This window comes from Centruroides sculpturatus, unplaced genomic scaffold, assembly GCF_000671375.1.
Source record: "Centruroides sculpturatus isolate CEXI.00-Female unplaced genomic scaffold, Cexi_2.0 scaffold1836, whole genome shotgun sequence".
Lineage (NCBI taxonomy): Eukaryota > Metazoa > Arthropoda > Arachnida > Scorpiones > Buthidae > Centruroides > Centruroides sculpturatus.
In genome coordinates this window covers 1-16,576 of record NW_019386203.1, presented here as the reverse complement: position 1 = coordinate 16,576, position 16,576 = coordinate 1, and the positions used below count along the sequence as shown (strand labels likewise).

The window sequence follows — 16,576 nt, the reverse complement described above, 5'->3', positions numbered from 1 at the left end:
GAGGGAAAAAGTATATACTGTAATTATTATTTTATTTTATTTTATGAAAATAAATTTGGGTCACTGGCGTAGAGAAAATACTAACGCTTCCCGAATAAAAAATTTAATTTTTTAAATTTTTTTACATTAAAAAAAAATAGCAAGAATAGTTGAGTTCACGTCGTTCCGCTCGATATTCTATCGAACACGTAGTTATAATTTTGTAGCCAACCATAACACAAGTATGTTGCCACAAAGTTAAACAGAGTAAATTGAAATTCACTTACACGATTAAAATAAAGGAACTATCACTTACGAGTTAAACAAAATTTAAAGCTATTTATATCAGAGTTACATACTTAATTCTCCTAACTTTAATTACTTTTGTAATTTCTACTTTTCTCGGCACGTTTTCATTGCTTATTATTCAATTCAAAGGAATAAGTAGCTCTTCGCTCGCCCTTCGTCGTTTCCAGACGAACGACAACCCAGAACTTACCACGTGGAGATGGCAGCTTCAGAGTTCCACGAATTGTTAGAAAGAATGAAATTCTACGAGTGACTTTTTTCGGGAAATCTCAAAGAAATGAAAAAAAGAAAACGTGCAACTTTCGAACAAATTTACGTTTGACAATGGCCACCTACAATACAACACATTCTAACAATTCCTCACGTATTGTTAGAATACATTTCTAACAACGTGGCATGAAATATTTCAGAAAGGATTATTTTATTTAAATGATATTTATTAGAAACGGGATTATTTTAACGTTTTAAAGTCAAAATAATGCTTTTTTTTTCAATAAATAAAATCATAAAAATGAAATTGACAGATGTCGAATTATTCATTTATTCTAAAGTAATGTCATCTGTATTTTTGAAAATTCAAAGAAGAATTTGTAATAATTGTGGCTCTTTGCACGCCAGGCAATGCTACCAGAATATCATAACCAGTGCCGGCCCGAGGTAAGTTTTAGGATGGAGCGAGATCCTATTATGGCGCCCCCCTTGTTGCCCCTAATTTATACCAGTGATGCATGCAAGTTCCCTATTGTCGGGATGGTCTAAGGTCTACGCGTATGTGGGTGGTGGTTTTTAAAGGTAGCAACGACAAGTGTTTTACAGAGGTAAACCATTTATTCCGGACGATAATGCTTACATAAAGTCTCTTGTTGGCAAGATCCTGTGTTGTTGGAAATTTTCGATGACAGTGCTGGTCTTGCGTCGTTGGGATTTTTGGCGGCGATCTAGTCGTGCGTTGTAGGGATTTTCTGGACAGTGTTGAGAGAAAAAAGTTCAAAGTCTCTAACGTCAGTGCACAAAAGAAGAACAGAGGTACAAAAATAAGCGGAGACGACACGAACACAACAGAAGTCTAGGTGGGAGTCTTGGTGGAAGTCCTGTTGTCCTTGAATTTTGCGTTTTTATAGGGTTTTTGTGATCGGCTTCTTACTAATTGGATAGATCTTACATCACTGTTTTCCAATTGGTCATCCACCTGTCTCCAGGTGTAAATAGAGCTTCGTAAAGCTCGCGAGAAAGGTCGGTTGGAGATGGTTTATCCGACACCATCTTTCTCGACTCTGATCTCATTTAATTATTGACTATGACACCTACTCTTTTTGATATTTTTTTTTCTAGTTTCGTTTTGCTTTCTAAACTACGTCTTAACTTTAATATTTTAAATTTTCTTCTTTTATATCTAAAAGTTTGTTTTTCCCGTTATTCTTTATGAGCGCTGATGTCAAAGTCGGGTATCGCCGATTCGATACTTATATAATTTGCTTTCTTGACGATTTAACTTAACAAACTGTTTTTTTTCTTATATCTTTCCCTTTTGCGGGGGCTATTTCCGGGGCCTCACAGATCGTGCCGGCGCTTCGAAGTGGACTCGCCAACTAAAACAACGGTGCCTGCGGTGACAACTCTGTTGTCACCGCAGGTGGCACCCCTGCTTGCGGTAGACAGGGTTGGAACCCCGCCCACGCGCGTCTCAACAGATAAGGCCATTCATATACTGGCCACACGCTTGCAATTAAAATATCGAAAAGTGAAAAAAATATTTTTTTCTTTAATTTTCTTTATCACTGAGGCGCCCCCTAGGACTTAGCGCCTGGAGCGGCTGCTCAGTTCGCCCTATGGTAGGCCGGCTCTGGCTTAATGTTACACTTGTTTGGGTAGCTATACTTTGACTTTAATCCAGCATAGCCTTTTGAACCAGTATCAGCTGAGCATGACATTTGCAACATAATAATGCTTTAGTTACAAAAATACAATTATCACTTATAAATCTGTTACATATGTCATACAATTCCAGTTTATGAAGATTTTACTACATATACAGTATATATTTTTTAACATATGTGCTTTATATTCAGAAAATATTCAATGAAATAAAAAGATTTTAACATACAAAATGATAGTAATTAAAGTTTCAACCTTACAACCAACATCTTTCTACAGGGGTATCCAACACTTATAGAAAAACATCTGTTAGCCCAACAATTGCAAAACTTGGTAGGTATTAATATGATGATGTAGATCAGTGGTTCCCAAAGTGGGTGCTAACAACCTCTGTAGGAAGGTGAATAAACATAGTGGGGTGAAAAAAAGCAAGGGGGCAGCAGGAGGTGCTAGAGTCATGGTCCTGACCAAACAATGACCATAGGTGAGGGTTGGGGTCACTGACAACCTTTCCCTTTCTCCCATTAAAATGGGTAAGAAGAAACATTACATTTAATGGTTTCCAATATGGAAAACAATGTACTGCAAGAACACAAAGCATGAGGTTCATAGAAAAATTTTTCTAACAATTTTTTCAAGCTGTTCTTACTCAAAGGAAGATGGGTTAAGTAGCATTGGAAGAATGATTGGATATAAGTTTACTGAAGTAAGGGCAGTGACTCAAAAAAGTTTGGAAATTACTGATGTAGATGATGATGTAAAAAAAATATTTTTAACACATGCTGATAAGGGTGTTGGTAGTTATAAAAGTCTATTATTTTATATGCATTAACAAAAGTATTAATTAATGTGCATTAGATGAAAAAACAAAACTTTATTTTAAATTGTCCCATCTAAATTGGAACATATAGCCATTTAATCAAGATATAAATTTCAAATATTTATTAAAACTTGCATATAGAATATAAAAATATCCAATAATGTCAAAGGAAATCTGAAAATGTATCATAATTAAGTGTTTGCCATATAAAAAAAAAAATAGAAAAAGTAAACAAAACCCTTTGTACAGTAAGAACCCCCATACAGACTTGCCTCATGTGCTTTCAGGTTTACATTATTGACAGTTAAAAAAAAAAAGGAAAATACATAAAATAAAAATTCTAATTGCAGGTCATTTTTTAGTGTGTGTGAAATCTCACAAAGTACACTTGTTCTCATCGGGGAAGCATTAATTAAGTCACTCATTTCTTTGTTTTGCACAAAACACTGGGATCTGTCTGCATCAGTCTTTATCTGATATGCTGCTACATGGAAGGAAATTTGCCAATTGCATATAATTTAAATCCTGTGTGAAAAAGTGCAGATATTGAGGAATTGGCAGGTATTTGCAGGCATCAAAGTTACATTTCACCAGAAGTTTTGCCTTCATAATTTAACAAATTAAATTTTCTTGCTTGTCCATATAGATGCTTTCAATGAGTGTTTTAGTTCCAGGGAGCCAGAAAAAACTTCACAGATATCATTCAAGCTATATTGGGGTGTTGTATTGGACTACTGGTTGACTTATAATACTGTATGTATGTGCAAGAACATTTCCATCTTGTGACAGACTGTTCAATAAGCTGTCAATGCACCCTGTACTGTACCTTGTAAATTTATTAAACTTGAGCCAATTCTGATTTTTTTATAACCATTTTTGAATTCATCAAGTCGAAATCATTAAGAAATCATCAGGGATGTTTTTAGAGCATCCCTGAGAATATATAATTAACAAACTTTGACTATTTTATCTATGGTTTTATTTTATTGACCTTTTTGAAATTTAATTAATATATTTTTCAAAATTTAAATAAATATAACTATTAATAGTATGTAATTTATGTAGCTAAAACTTATTAAATTTAAACTTTTTTGTTTTCATTCTATTATTATAGAATGTAAAACAATTATTTTAAAAATTTTTATTTGAAACAATCATTTTTTTATAGTAAAATAAACATGAGAAACACTAGCTAATTTATAATTTATATTTAAAACATTTATTATTCACTATATATAAATTGGTTAAGACTATTGAGAAAATTAAATAAATTTATTTTTAAAAATAGAATTAAAACTCACCTTACTAAATAACTTTTTTTTGTAAATTGTATAAAGAAATAAATTATTTGACACATTTTTATAGTTTTAAAGAATGAGGTTAAAGCTGTTCCAGTTGCTCAAGCAGAAAAATAGCTCTTTTTTATAATAGAAAATTCAATTTTACAAATTATGTAATTTTATTTAACAATATAATTAAAAATCATTCTTTTGTATAATTACACTTCTCTACAAAATTTAAAAAAAAACTATTCATTCATAAAATGAATACCATTCAAATTAGCACATTTATAGGAGATATATTTGAAATTAATCAAGATCCGCGTACAAAAAGATTAATTAATACGAATAACAACTCGATCTAATTAAGGAAAAAATAATTTTACGGCATTCTCTATTGGCTGTTGGACATCAGCTACTGAGTGTATATAAAAATAGTTCTATCGAATGTAAACACAGCGTGAAAGAAGTTTCAGATGAACCAGTCAAATGATTGATAAGGAAACTCAAAGTTTGCTCATTAATTATTTTATTTTAATTGTTCTTCTTTTAATTCTTTGGATACTTTATACAGAGGTAAACTCTTTCCCTATATTAAATACTGTATATACACGTGTAGAATGAAATTATGTAATTGTATTGTTTAATAGTATTATTTATTGATGTAAACAAAATTTTCTATTATTTAAAAACAATTCAAGATGTAGTAAAGAAATGAGAATTAACATATATATATAGGAAATTTAAAAAGTAAATACAATATGAAAGAAGATGAACAAACCATTTTTATGAAAGGGAGGAAGGAGTAAGAAGCGTCAGAAACGTAAATAGATTTGGATATGAGCTTTAGTTTCAGTCGAAACGTAAAATGGATGCAGACAAGGAAGCGAAAAGTTTAATTGTCAATTATGTGGTATTGATTGTATTACTATTGGTACTATGGGTTCTTTATATGGGAGTGAGTATACTACCTTTCATTTCTACAGTCGGTTTTTTTTTTAAATATTAATATACCTAATATTGAGTTACAAATAAGATTGAGTTATTAATATTTAAGCTATAAATAAATTGAATAGCTTATTATCTTTTACACTGAATCCATTATTGTAATTTTAAGTAATAAAATCTCTACTGAAAAGTCTGGTGAGAAGGAAAAGAACGGTGTCAATGTTCTATTACGTTTCTAATATAGAAACTTGTAGGATTTTGTTGTAATATTTTAAACGTTCCGTGTCGATATTTAAAAACATTTAACAATTTAAATTAATCTTATGTTTAGTAAGATTATTTTATTTGTTTTATAATAATTTCTTAGAATAATTTACACACAGAACGGATGTTTCTCCTAAGTAATACACAGGAAGTCTATCTGGTTTCATTGGATTTAGGTAATTTAATACGTTAGATTAGTATAAAAGAGCATTTTACATAAAAGCACTTAAGTATGACCATGAAAGCTGTGTAATTTTTACGTTTTTTTTATTACTAAAACGATATTCAACCGAAATAATAATTTACAATTACAAAAAGAGATAATAATTTATCCTAAACGGTAGAAAGAACACATCATACAGAACTGGATACTGTTTGAAATGGTTCCAAAACTGATTTCGAACATTCTGTAAATATTTTGGCATTTTTTAATATAACTTAATACAAAAAAATTAACTTTAATGGTTAATTTGGCAGAGAAAGAGATTGATGTTCACACCCTTTTGATTAATCAAATTAAATAAGATTATGGGTCATAAAATGGTGTAAGATGTTACACGTTCTTTTATAAGTTATATAATGTTACGTTGGGGTCAAAATCAGTTGTAAAGTTATATAAATTCCTAAAATATAATCGATTTAGAAGAAAAAGAGAGAGAAAAAACTAAATTTAGAATTAGGCATTCCTATATAAATAAAGCGAGGGTGTATGGTGCCGTTTCAAAAAATATTAACTAACCTCATTTCTGCCAGTGCTAAATTTAGATTCTATATAAATCAATATTACTGTATTTCAAGTAATACTTTTATCGCGTTAAACAAACTCTTTCATTCGTAAAATGAAGTGTTAGATGCTTGAAATAATAATAATTATATTCATTCATTCATTCATCCTACTGATTTTTATTACTTTTATGTCGCTTTTCTGTGTCAAATAATGGATGTTATTTTTTTTTTTTTTTNGATGTTATAATCTTGATTAAATTTACTACAAATCCGCGGATATGAATACATAATATTAATAAGAATATCAGATAAATAATCAGTACGTATTACAATATTTTCAGAATGAAGTTTTATATCTTCTATATCGTCAATGGCGCTACGCCACTGCATTACAGTATATATGTGAAAATACTACTGTATTGTATTATATTATAATTTCTAAACAATAATATATTTTTTAATATTAAATGCTTGAATTCCTAATACAGTCAACCGCCCCTATAACACTGTTGATAATTCCGTTTTATATGAATTCCATGTTGTAAGAGTCATTTAGATTTTACAGATACGCGAGCCGTTTACAGCCCGGCATACGTATTTGTAAAATCTAAGTGACTCGTACAATATGCAATTCATATAAAACGGAATAATCAACAGTGTTATAGGGGGTCGACTGTATGTAGCAAATTTTTCTTATTATTATATATATACGTATAAATGAAAATTATCAATATAGGACAATTCGAGTAAATTGTCAATGGTATTTTAATTGTATTTTCCTCTTTTTTCCATTGTTAGATCCTTTTTCAGTTGAGATTTGTTTTAAAAATGAATCCATTGAAAGAAATCTGAAGTACTTCACTATTCAATAAAGAATTTTATTGAAAAATTAGAGAAATTGAATTTTAAAACAATCGTAAAAAGCAGCAGAATTCGTTACAGAATAATATTTTTAAAAAACACAGATTATACAATATATTATTAATTTGTAAGACAGGAAATTTTATCGGAAATTTAAGATATAGAAATATGTCGTTAACTGACGGGTGGATGACATTTCGCCAGCTGCATATGACATGACAAAATAGAGAAAAACAACTCATTTGACGAATGATGGTTCTATTTTAAAATTGCAAGGACTGTGATTATACATTGCCAAGATGTATTAAGTTTGGAAAGATGAAATGCCTCTGTTTTTAGATGACACACTTTCCGTTATTCTTAATTATGAATTTTTATAATAAAAGATAATTTAAACGAAGAGATATAAAGATCTTTAATTAAATAAATCTGTTTAACATGCCTAATAAAAACACAACAGTCAGAACAAGAGAACATTGCAAACACACACACTCTTGGCGAGGAAAAAAATACAGCTCAGAATTTTGAGGATAGCCCGGCTCTCAGCTGGAGTCTAGCAGCGCATATTTGTTCCAGTCCATATACCGAACTTTTTGTAATTGGAGGTTTGTTTGTTTGTTTGTTTTGTTAAGCTACGGCAACGCAACACTTGCGCGATCTACCTAGGAGAGATACCTTCCGAGAGGTCTTTTAAAGGGTAACTGGCTCCTATTCAGACGTTACAGACGTGGAGAAAACCCGGAAAACACCACGCTCCACTTCAAAACGAATCTTGTATTGTGTATCTGTTATTATTACAGATGCAATTTAATTTCAAAAATGAGCTTTGCTGCAACATATCCAGCTCAGCTCTCAACTCCATCTGAATTCACAGTTTAGCTCGCAGCTCTAAGACCTCCGCTCAGCTTGGTATTTCCGAATAACTAAACTGAGCTTTGCAACTCTACACGCGATTAAGGAATTATATCTAATTTAAAAGCATACTACAAGTGGCCATTCTACATTTTTTTTTAAAATCCTGAAGCTTAAATTGTTACATTCGCAACCAGCAACAATAGGGCTATATCCACAAGATACAAAAGGCCTTGCTATTCTTGCAAAAACTTCGAGGCCCAAATGGCGGAGAACAGAATGGTATGGTGAAGTCCTTGAAAATGAACCATACAGTGAGCCCCTTTCCATCAGCAACGAAATCTGGGTAATCTCTGTTATCTTCTTCTATGGGGATTTTTAATAATTGATCTTATTTTAATAACAAACACTTAAAAAACCTACTGATTTTGTTGAAAAATTCACTCATTAAAAAGAGTGGCCTCAGGATCTTCCGGGATTAAGGAACCCTGAAGTTTAAGCTTCATTAGTTTCATAATAGATCAATCCACCATTGCATACAACAGCAGTGAAATGTATGCAAGAATTTTAGAACTAAATAATAGTCAAAGAGAAACTGATATGACTTCTATTGCTAAAAGGAATTTCCCTCCTTGACTGCATTTTTTGGCAATGTTGTAGGATCAAGTGTCTGAGAAAACCATTGGGAATTGTTTTTAAAAGGATGATGTTTTAAAAATAGGCACCGAGACATCTGAAAATAAAGTTGTGTCGAAAAGGAAATCATAAATAACACTCCAGAATATAGATACATCAAAAGAAAACTTTAAAACTAGTTCAATTTTATCAATTCTCCGGGCTTTCTTTCTGATAATGTCATCAGAAATATGCCAAATTATCAGTGAAAAAAGCCAAGGAATTACCTTTCGCTGTCGGTTATTGTTATTAGTACAAGCTAGTCCCGAAATGATTACAATAAGCAGCATCTACTGCAGCCACATACAGATTTGTGGTGTATAACAAAAAATTTAATTATTTTTAATAATATTCAGTCTTGCTGTTGTAAATACGAAACTTAGGATGTTGCTATTAGCAGCTCTTATATTAATAAATGTTACTTAAGACAGATTGGAGATAAACCAACTCAAAGCTAATGAGAGCTTGAAAAACATGAAAAAATCCAGATATGGCAGTTGTGATGAAAATGTAGCTTTTATTATCCTTAATGTATTTTCTTAGATATTTTGGTTTATATTTCAAGGCTATTTCATTCTGATGAAATAACTTAGAAAAGTATATTTAAACAGTGTAGTATGGATTATATCAAGTACATCGTTATTGTTACATCATTTAACACTTTTAGTAATTTATTATATTGATGCTAATGCTTAAAAAATATACTATTTTATAAAGAATTACACGGACTTGTTGATATAACATTGATAAATATAAAAAGTCATGCCTTATTATAGTAAAATAAACAGATTATTTATACGAGTTTATTAAATTAATGAGATTTTTTAGTGAGGGAAAGAATCCTGGTTTTATAATTTAGATTCAGATGCTAATCTTCACAGTTTACAGAAATAAAATTCGCTTTTAATTAGAAGATATGTCTGCTATTGTTATGTATATGTATACTTTTATACTAGTCCTATTACTAAAATATAATATTAAATACTATAAACTGTATCTGAGTTGTATTTATACTATGCAGACCATCTTCGAATGTTGTGTAATTCAGTTAAATGTTTTTACAATAATTTCTATTGTTTATAGAATATTTTTGTATTCTCTAAATGATATACTTTCTTTTACAGAAAAAAACATATCAAGTTCATTTGAAGTCAGATGAAAATATGGAACAATTTACACCCAGCGCTTTATTCATCAATAATTTAAGAGTTTCATACGTTCGTTAATGAAATATTTATATATATCTATCATGACACATTATTTAAAATTTGAATCTGGATAACATTGTAGTAATTTCTCTAATTTTAAATGTCAAAATAGCTTCTTTCAGAAAAAACATTTATAAATTTTTTATGTTTAAAACTCTTTTGTATTAAATAAATTCTAATAAGAATGATCAAATAAATAATAAAAATTACAATTTTTGTATTTATGAAATGATTATGAAGGATTTCTTAAATGCGATCATAAGTATAATGTTAACTGATCATATACCTATTAAATAAAACATGTGGCTGTACATTAATTAAAAGGTACAGTTGTAAAAAATGGTTAGTGCCATTTCCATTAGTACGTTAAAATGCATGCTAACAGCTAAGCAGCGGTGTGTGTATTTAAATTTAAAATGTACTTTTTAACTATAACGTAATTATATTCTGATTAAAGTAAAAACAAAAAACTTTGTAAGACGTCTAATTTTTTCCATTTTCTCTATACTTTCAATATGGCGCTTACCATCTATTACCTCAAAACCTTTCAATTACATGTGAAATTTAAGGAAGGAATTGCAAAAAGTATAACATTGTACATGATGGAAAGGAGGTTGATACATTGTCTACGTTGGCATTTTTTAGTAGTATTAGTAGCATATGAACTTCTTATAAAGCCTACTTGTTTACTGATGTAAAGAATGTTGCTCAATGTGTACCCCATTGTTTAGGTGTAAAATCTGAAGCTGCGGTCTGCTGTTCGGGCAATGAACAGTGTGTTCATTGCCCGAACAGCTGACCGCAGCTGCTCTCCACGATGCTTCGCCACGTGCAGTGTAATATGATTTGTTGAGTCTGCCAAAGTTACAACATTTCCATTATAAACCATAATCTTTAAATAGTCCCAAAACCAGAAATCGCACGGATTAAGATAGTCATTGTTTTCACTGGCTGTTTAAAATAACAGATTAAAATATCACTAAGGTTAGTCTTCATTACTTACTATGTTTTGTTTTGTGTATTTCCCTGCAAAGCGTTTCCTAATAATGGAAGTCTTTGAACTAAATATTTTGCAAAATCTTTTTCCGTATCCTTTGCATAGTTTGTATACGAATTTTGGTGTCAAATCACGCTTTGGCTAAAGTTACAGAATGTTCTGAACAGGAAACTTCAATTGTAACTTAGCTATCCTGTACATTGTTGTACACAACAAGAGGGAGGAGGGTCAAAAGTGGCTCAAGAACTGTCACTCTGTATACAAAGCATTATTCATCACACACAATAATGAATAATATAATGAATTTGTACAGGGACATACTGGTGTATGATGATATAAGTGTTATACATGGTGTCCTGTCAAGACAGTATAACCTCTACAAAGCAAGAATCCTCGCTCGGAGTATATAAAAAATGACCCAAGAACCATACCTCTACGACCAGTGGCAAGGTGTCAGCTTGCCCAATGGTAAGTGGGCCCCTTAAACATTAAACAATATGTTTAAAAAATAATAATTCCAATATTATTACTGTATGCAACTAAAATTTTCATTGTATTACTATTTTAATAAAATCATTTTTCGAGGATACATTATATTTAAGAATATAATAAATAACTAAAAATATAATTCTGATTCAGGTTATGTTAGATCGATGCATACGTTATATAGGCTCGTATCTTTACTATTGCAACTGCTCAATGAAGATTAATGGAAAATTACAGCCTGGGATGGTGACGTGCAGCCATAGTCAACTTTGTATCGAGCTGTCGCACACATTTCAAAGACAGCAAATATTTTTAATTGAGTCGGGCTCAGTTTGAGTGTGATTCGTCAGCTTTTCACCTCGTACTAGCTGTGATGTGGGAGTGTTTTCATTAATATTTTTATATACTGTGACCCTACCTCCTTTAATTTAAATATAAAAGATTATAATCATCATAAGGACGTTAGGAAAAGAAGCACACTTCCTTTTTGAGGTCACAGAAATGAATCTGCCTACTCTCTGGATAATGAGATTCTGAATCATGGCAATTTTTTAGCTACAGTGTAGTTAATGGCCTAAAATTACCCTATTATGGCAGCTCACATTACTGCAGTACAAAACAAGTTTACACAAAAAATCAAACGATTAGAACAACAAAGAAAGGATGAAAGCAAAGACTGTGGTGGATTTATTACATACCTGACAACTATTAACACGTTAATCCAAATTATGAAAAATATAATACAAGGAAAAAATTTCATGAAGTTTCTTAAGCAAAATATTCAACTTGATTCAAGAAAAGATAATTTAACCATCAATCAGTTTTGCATTATTATATGGTATGTGCTTAAAGTGTTATTTGTAAGTGACTACTTTCAGTTGTGACAAGTAATGTTGGAACAGGACTTTTTGAACTATTGATTGAAACATTACGCAGGGATGGCAAACTTTACAGTCCACATGCCATATTGTAAGCATACTTAACTTTAAAGATGTTTGTGTGCACCAAAGTTTTAGACTTTGAATAATGACGCTTAAAAAAATTAAAGGAATATGCTTTAATTAAATCAATGTAAAAAAGCTGATTGAAAAAAAGGTGATCAGATGATAAACCAAAAAGATAATTGAAAAAGACAGATGATAAATTGAAATCGTGATACGTTATGTGCCAAATGATTTCTCCTTATGTGCCACTTTTGGCACACTACATAGGTTCGCCAGTCCTGCATTACAGCATCTTAAAATTGATCTCAGAAAACATTTATCTGACTGTAGAGATGGAGCTGCAAGATATGATGACCAATATAATTGTTTACAAAATAAAATTATTGATGTGGCTGATCAACATATTCATATATGAACCTGTGTCTTGAATTTGATGATAACTAAAACAACAAAATGTTGTGCGCCTGTAGTTTGTTTTTTCAATTTGCTCCAGAATTTAGCAACTTTTACGAAAACATCATACAAGGAAATGGCTGTGTGGATAGAAGTTGCTGGAAAATATCTAGGACAAGAAAAAAATTAAACAATTAAAGCTAATTGGTGAGACAAGATGGTCTGGGAAATTCAATGCAGCAACAACTATATTTANAAGATTTCACCGGGATGTCCGTGATATCGAGAGACGTTACTGAGGAAAATGGGATGTCAATACGTTAACTGACTACTGTTGGATGCTCAATCGAGAAACCAGAGAAAGAAATTGGAAACAAGTTTGGAAAAGCATCAAAAAGAAGAAAAAAGGTTTCATTAGAAAAAAGAGTAGACCTAAAATTGTGTATAAATATCAGAAACAATTTGTTGATTAGTTGTAAGAAAATATTTATTACAATGAAATAAATATATTATAAGAGTTTTTATCAAAAATTTGTTTTTATTTTGCAAAAAACCTTTACGTGATGGGATGTAACGGAAGTTATTTTTAGAATCTGTGATCTTTAAAACATATAATTCAGCAAAAATATTCCATGCAGCTGGAAAAAAATTTTTTTGCAGACCTGTTATTTTTTTGATTGCTTCATCTCATGCATTTAAATTTTAAATCGACCGATTTTAGATTGCCGCGCGTACCCCCTCACGCAATTTCGCGTACCCCCAGGGGTACGCGTACCACTAATTGGGAACCACTGCTCTAGATAATGAGATTCTGATTCATGGCAATTTTTTAGCTACAGTATAGTTGATGGCCTAATATTACCCTATTATGGCAGCTCACGTTACTGCAGTACAAAACAAGTTTACACAAAGAATCAAACAATTAGAACAACAAAGAAAGGATGAAAGTAAAGGCTGTGGTAGATTTATTACATACCTGGCAACTATTAACACATTAATCCAAATTATGAAGAATATGATACAAGGAAAAAAATTTCATGACGTTTCTTAAGCAAAACATTATTCTATTCAACTTGATTCAAGAAAAGATAATTTAACCATCAGTCAGTTTTGCATTATTATATGGTATGTGCTTAAAAGTGTTATTTGTAAGCGACTACTATCAGTTGTGACAAGTAATGTTGGTATAGGGCTTTTTGATCTATTGGCTGAAACATTACGCAGGGATGGAGAACTTTACAGTTTGCACGCCATATTGTAAGCATACTTAGCTTTAAAGATGTTTGTGTGTGCCAAAGTTTTAGACTTTGAATAATGACACTTAAAAAAAATTAAAGAAATATGCTTTAATTAAATCAATGTAAAAAAGCTGATTGAAAGAAAGATGATCAGATGATAAACCAAAAAGATAATTGAAAAAGATAGATGATAAATTGAAATTGTGATACGTTATGTGCCAGATGATTTCTCCTTATGTGCCATTTTTGGCATGCTACATAGGTTCGCCAGCCCTGCATTACAGCATCTTAAAATTGATCTCAGAAAACATTTATCTGACTGTACAGATGGAGCTGCAAGATATGATGACCAATATAATTGTTTACAAAATAAAATTACTAATGTGGCTGATCAACATATTCATATATGAACCTGTCTTGAATTTGATGATAACTAAAACAACAAAATGTTGTGTGCCCGTAGTTTGTTTTTTTCAATTTTTTCTCCAGAATTTAGCAACTTTTACGAAAACATCATACAAGGAAATGGCTGTGTGGATAGACGTTGCTGGAAAATATCTAGGACAAGAAAAAAATTAAACAATTAAAGCTAATTGGTGAGACAAGATGGTCTGGGAAATTCAATGCAGCAACAACTATATTTAGACATTTTGATGATGACACTGTCAGTACTTGTATATATTTGAAATTACAGCTTATTATCAAGTTATTTACAGAAAAGTTGTTTAGATATGTTTACTGCATAGAATTTAGTAAATTCAACTACAACAAATTTGAAGGAATAGACATGAATATTTGATAATGTTCACAGCAAGGCATTAGAAATTGTAAATAAATTTAATCACAAGATTTTATAGTTGAATATGGATGAAAATCAAACATTGGAAATTGACTCTAGAAATAGTATTGCAGAGGCAAAGGAAGAAGTAATTGCAAATGAATTTATAAATGAAGGAAATTCCTCAGATACTCTAGCTGATTTTTGAGTAAATGTGTTTAACCTAATAATGGATCACATTGTCCAGTCATTAGATTGAAGCTTTATACAACACAAAAAGTTTTATAAAGAATTATTCTGCTTGGACCCAGCAAACTTTAAAACTATTGCAGAGAAGGGTCTTGAAGATGAAGCATTAAAAGGGATCAAATGTTGCTATCCATTGAAAAGGAATTATTAGTTGAATTTGATGAAGAATCACTTATTGATAGATTCATGCAACCATCTAGTGAATTCAAACGATTGCTCTTATTGGTGGATTGAATGAAATATGCTTTTGAACTACTTGCTAACATGTAGAATGTTCAGTACAAGCAAACTATTTAAAAATATCTATCATTTATTCAAATTTGAAGAAATAATAATAATTAAAAAATTCAATTATAACAATCTGTATTTACATTCTGTATCTACTGTATACTGTCAGTAATATTTGCAATATATGTACATACACTGTAATTACTGAAAATTTATATTTATTTTGCAAAAATTTTAATTGTATCTTTTTCTGCTTATGTATTTTTGAAAAGTTTATTTATTTCTTATAAAAATTAAATAATAGCCTTATAATTGTGGGTAGGCCCCTTTTTGTCTTCTGACAACCGATATTTTTAGATCCAGTCTGCTACTGTCTATGAGGCATAGTTTAAAAAAAAAAAAAAATGCAAAAGAAAAAGTATGATGTTACATCCAGTACAGGGAAAATAAGCTTTATTGGAAACATGAACATCGATACTTTCATATGATATTATGCTTACGTAGGAAGATGCTCAAAATGACCACTGCACAAGCTGTAGAATGGCTGAATGCACACCATCCAACATCGAGTTGGCCACAAAAGTGAATGCAGCATGAAGACAAGTAAGCAAGATCTTGCTTACGGCATGTGCATGCATGCCTTGATATGATCGGTGGTCATTTTAAGCACATTCCTATGTAAGCATATCATCATATAAAAGTACCAATGCTCGTGTTTGCAGTAAAGCTTATTTTCCGTGCACCAGATGTGATGTCACATTTTTTCTTTCTCATTTTCAAAAACTATGGGTTGTAGAGGTATGGTTCTTGAGTCATGTTTTATATATCCTGAGTGAAAATTCTTGCTCTGCTCAGTTTATGCAGTCTTGGAGGGACACCCTGTGTAATAAAAGTTATGCTTTATTATAATTTAGTAAAATAAACTGAGATTATTTATACAAGTTTATTAATCAGATTTTTTTACTGAGAGACAGACTCCTATATATCCAGGTCAATGCATGAAAATTTCTGATTGACTTGGGATGAACCGAGTCCTTCAGAACAAGCACACGAGGTAATTGTATATTAAAATTACATAAGCAACAGTTTATTTTACAAAAATTTAATCAGTTGTTAGACAATCTTGTTTGCTCTTAGTTACACATTTATAACTAATTACTATGAAATTTTTATTTACATATGCTTCACTATGCAATGCTTATTTATATACTGTAATAATGCAGTAAACTTAAATTACCACAAAGTATGAACGGGATGACATCAAAAGGAATTGACTGGAGTATCCAGTTTTATGATCGCCTGTTTTCCACAGGATACTAGAGAGCAACTATAAAAAATTTCATTCAGATGTTTTAATGTTTGTCATTACTTTCCTACCCATACTGCCCAGGCAGAGAGTATTGCTAAATCTCTCTGGATAGCTTTGAATAGAGATACTTAAATTATATACTGAGTGATCATAATAA

General features: G+C 30.9%; 1 long non-coding RNA gene across 1 annotated transcript; it reads left to right on the top strand.

Moving 5' to 3' along the window:
• The first annotated feature begins 4,357 nt into the window (after positions 1-4,357).
• LOC111614068 lies at positions 4,358-10,178 on the top strand. The gene is made up of 3 exons (XR_002754871.1): positions 4,358-4,839; positions 5,002-5,221; positions 9,714-10,178. It is a non-coding gene; the product is annotated as an uncharacterized LOC111614068 (long non-coding RNA).
• Positions 10,179-16,576: the final 6,398 nt, after the last annotated feature.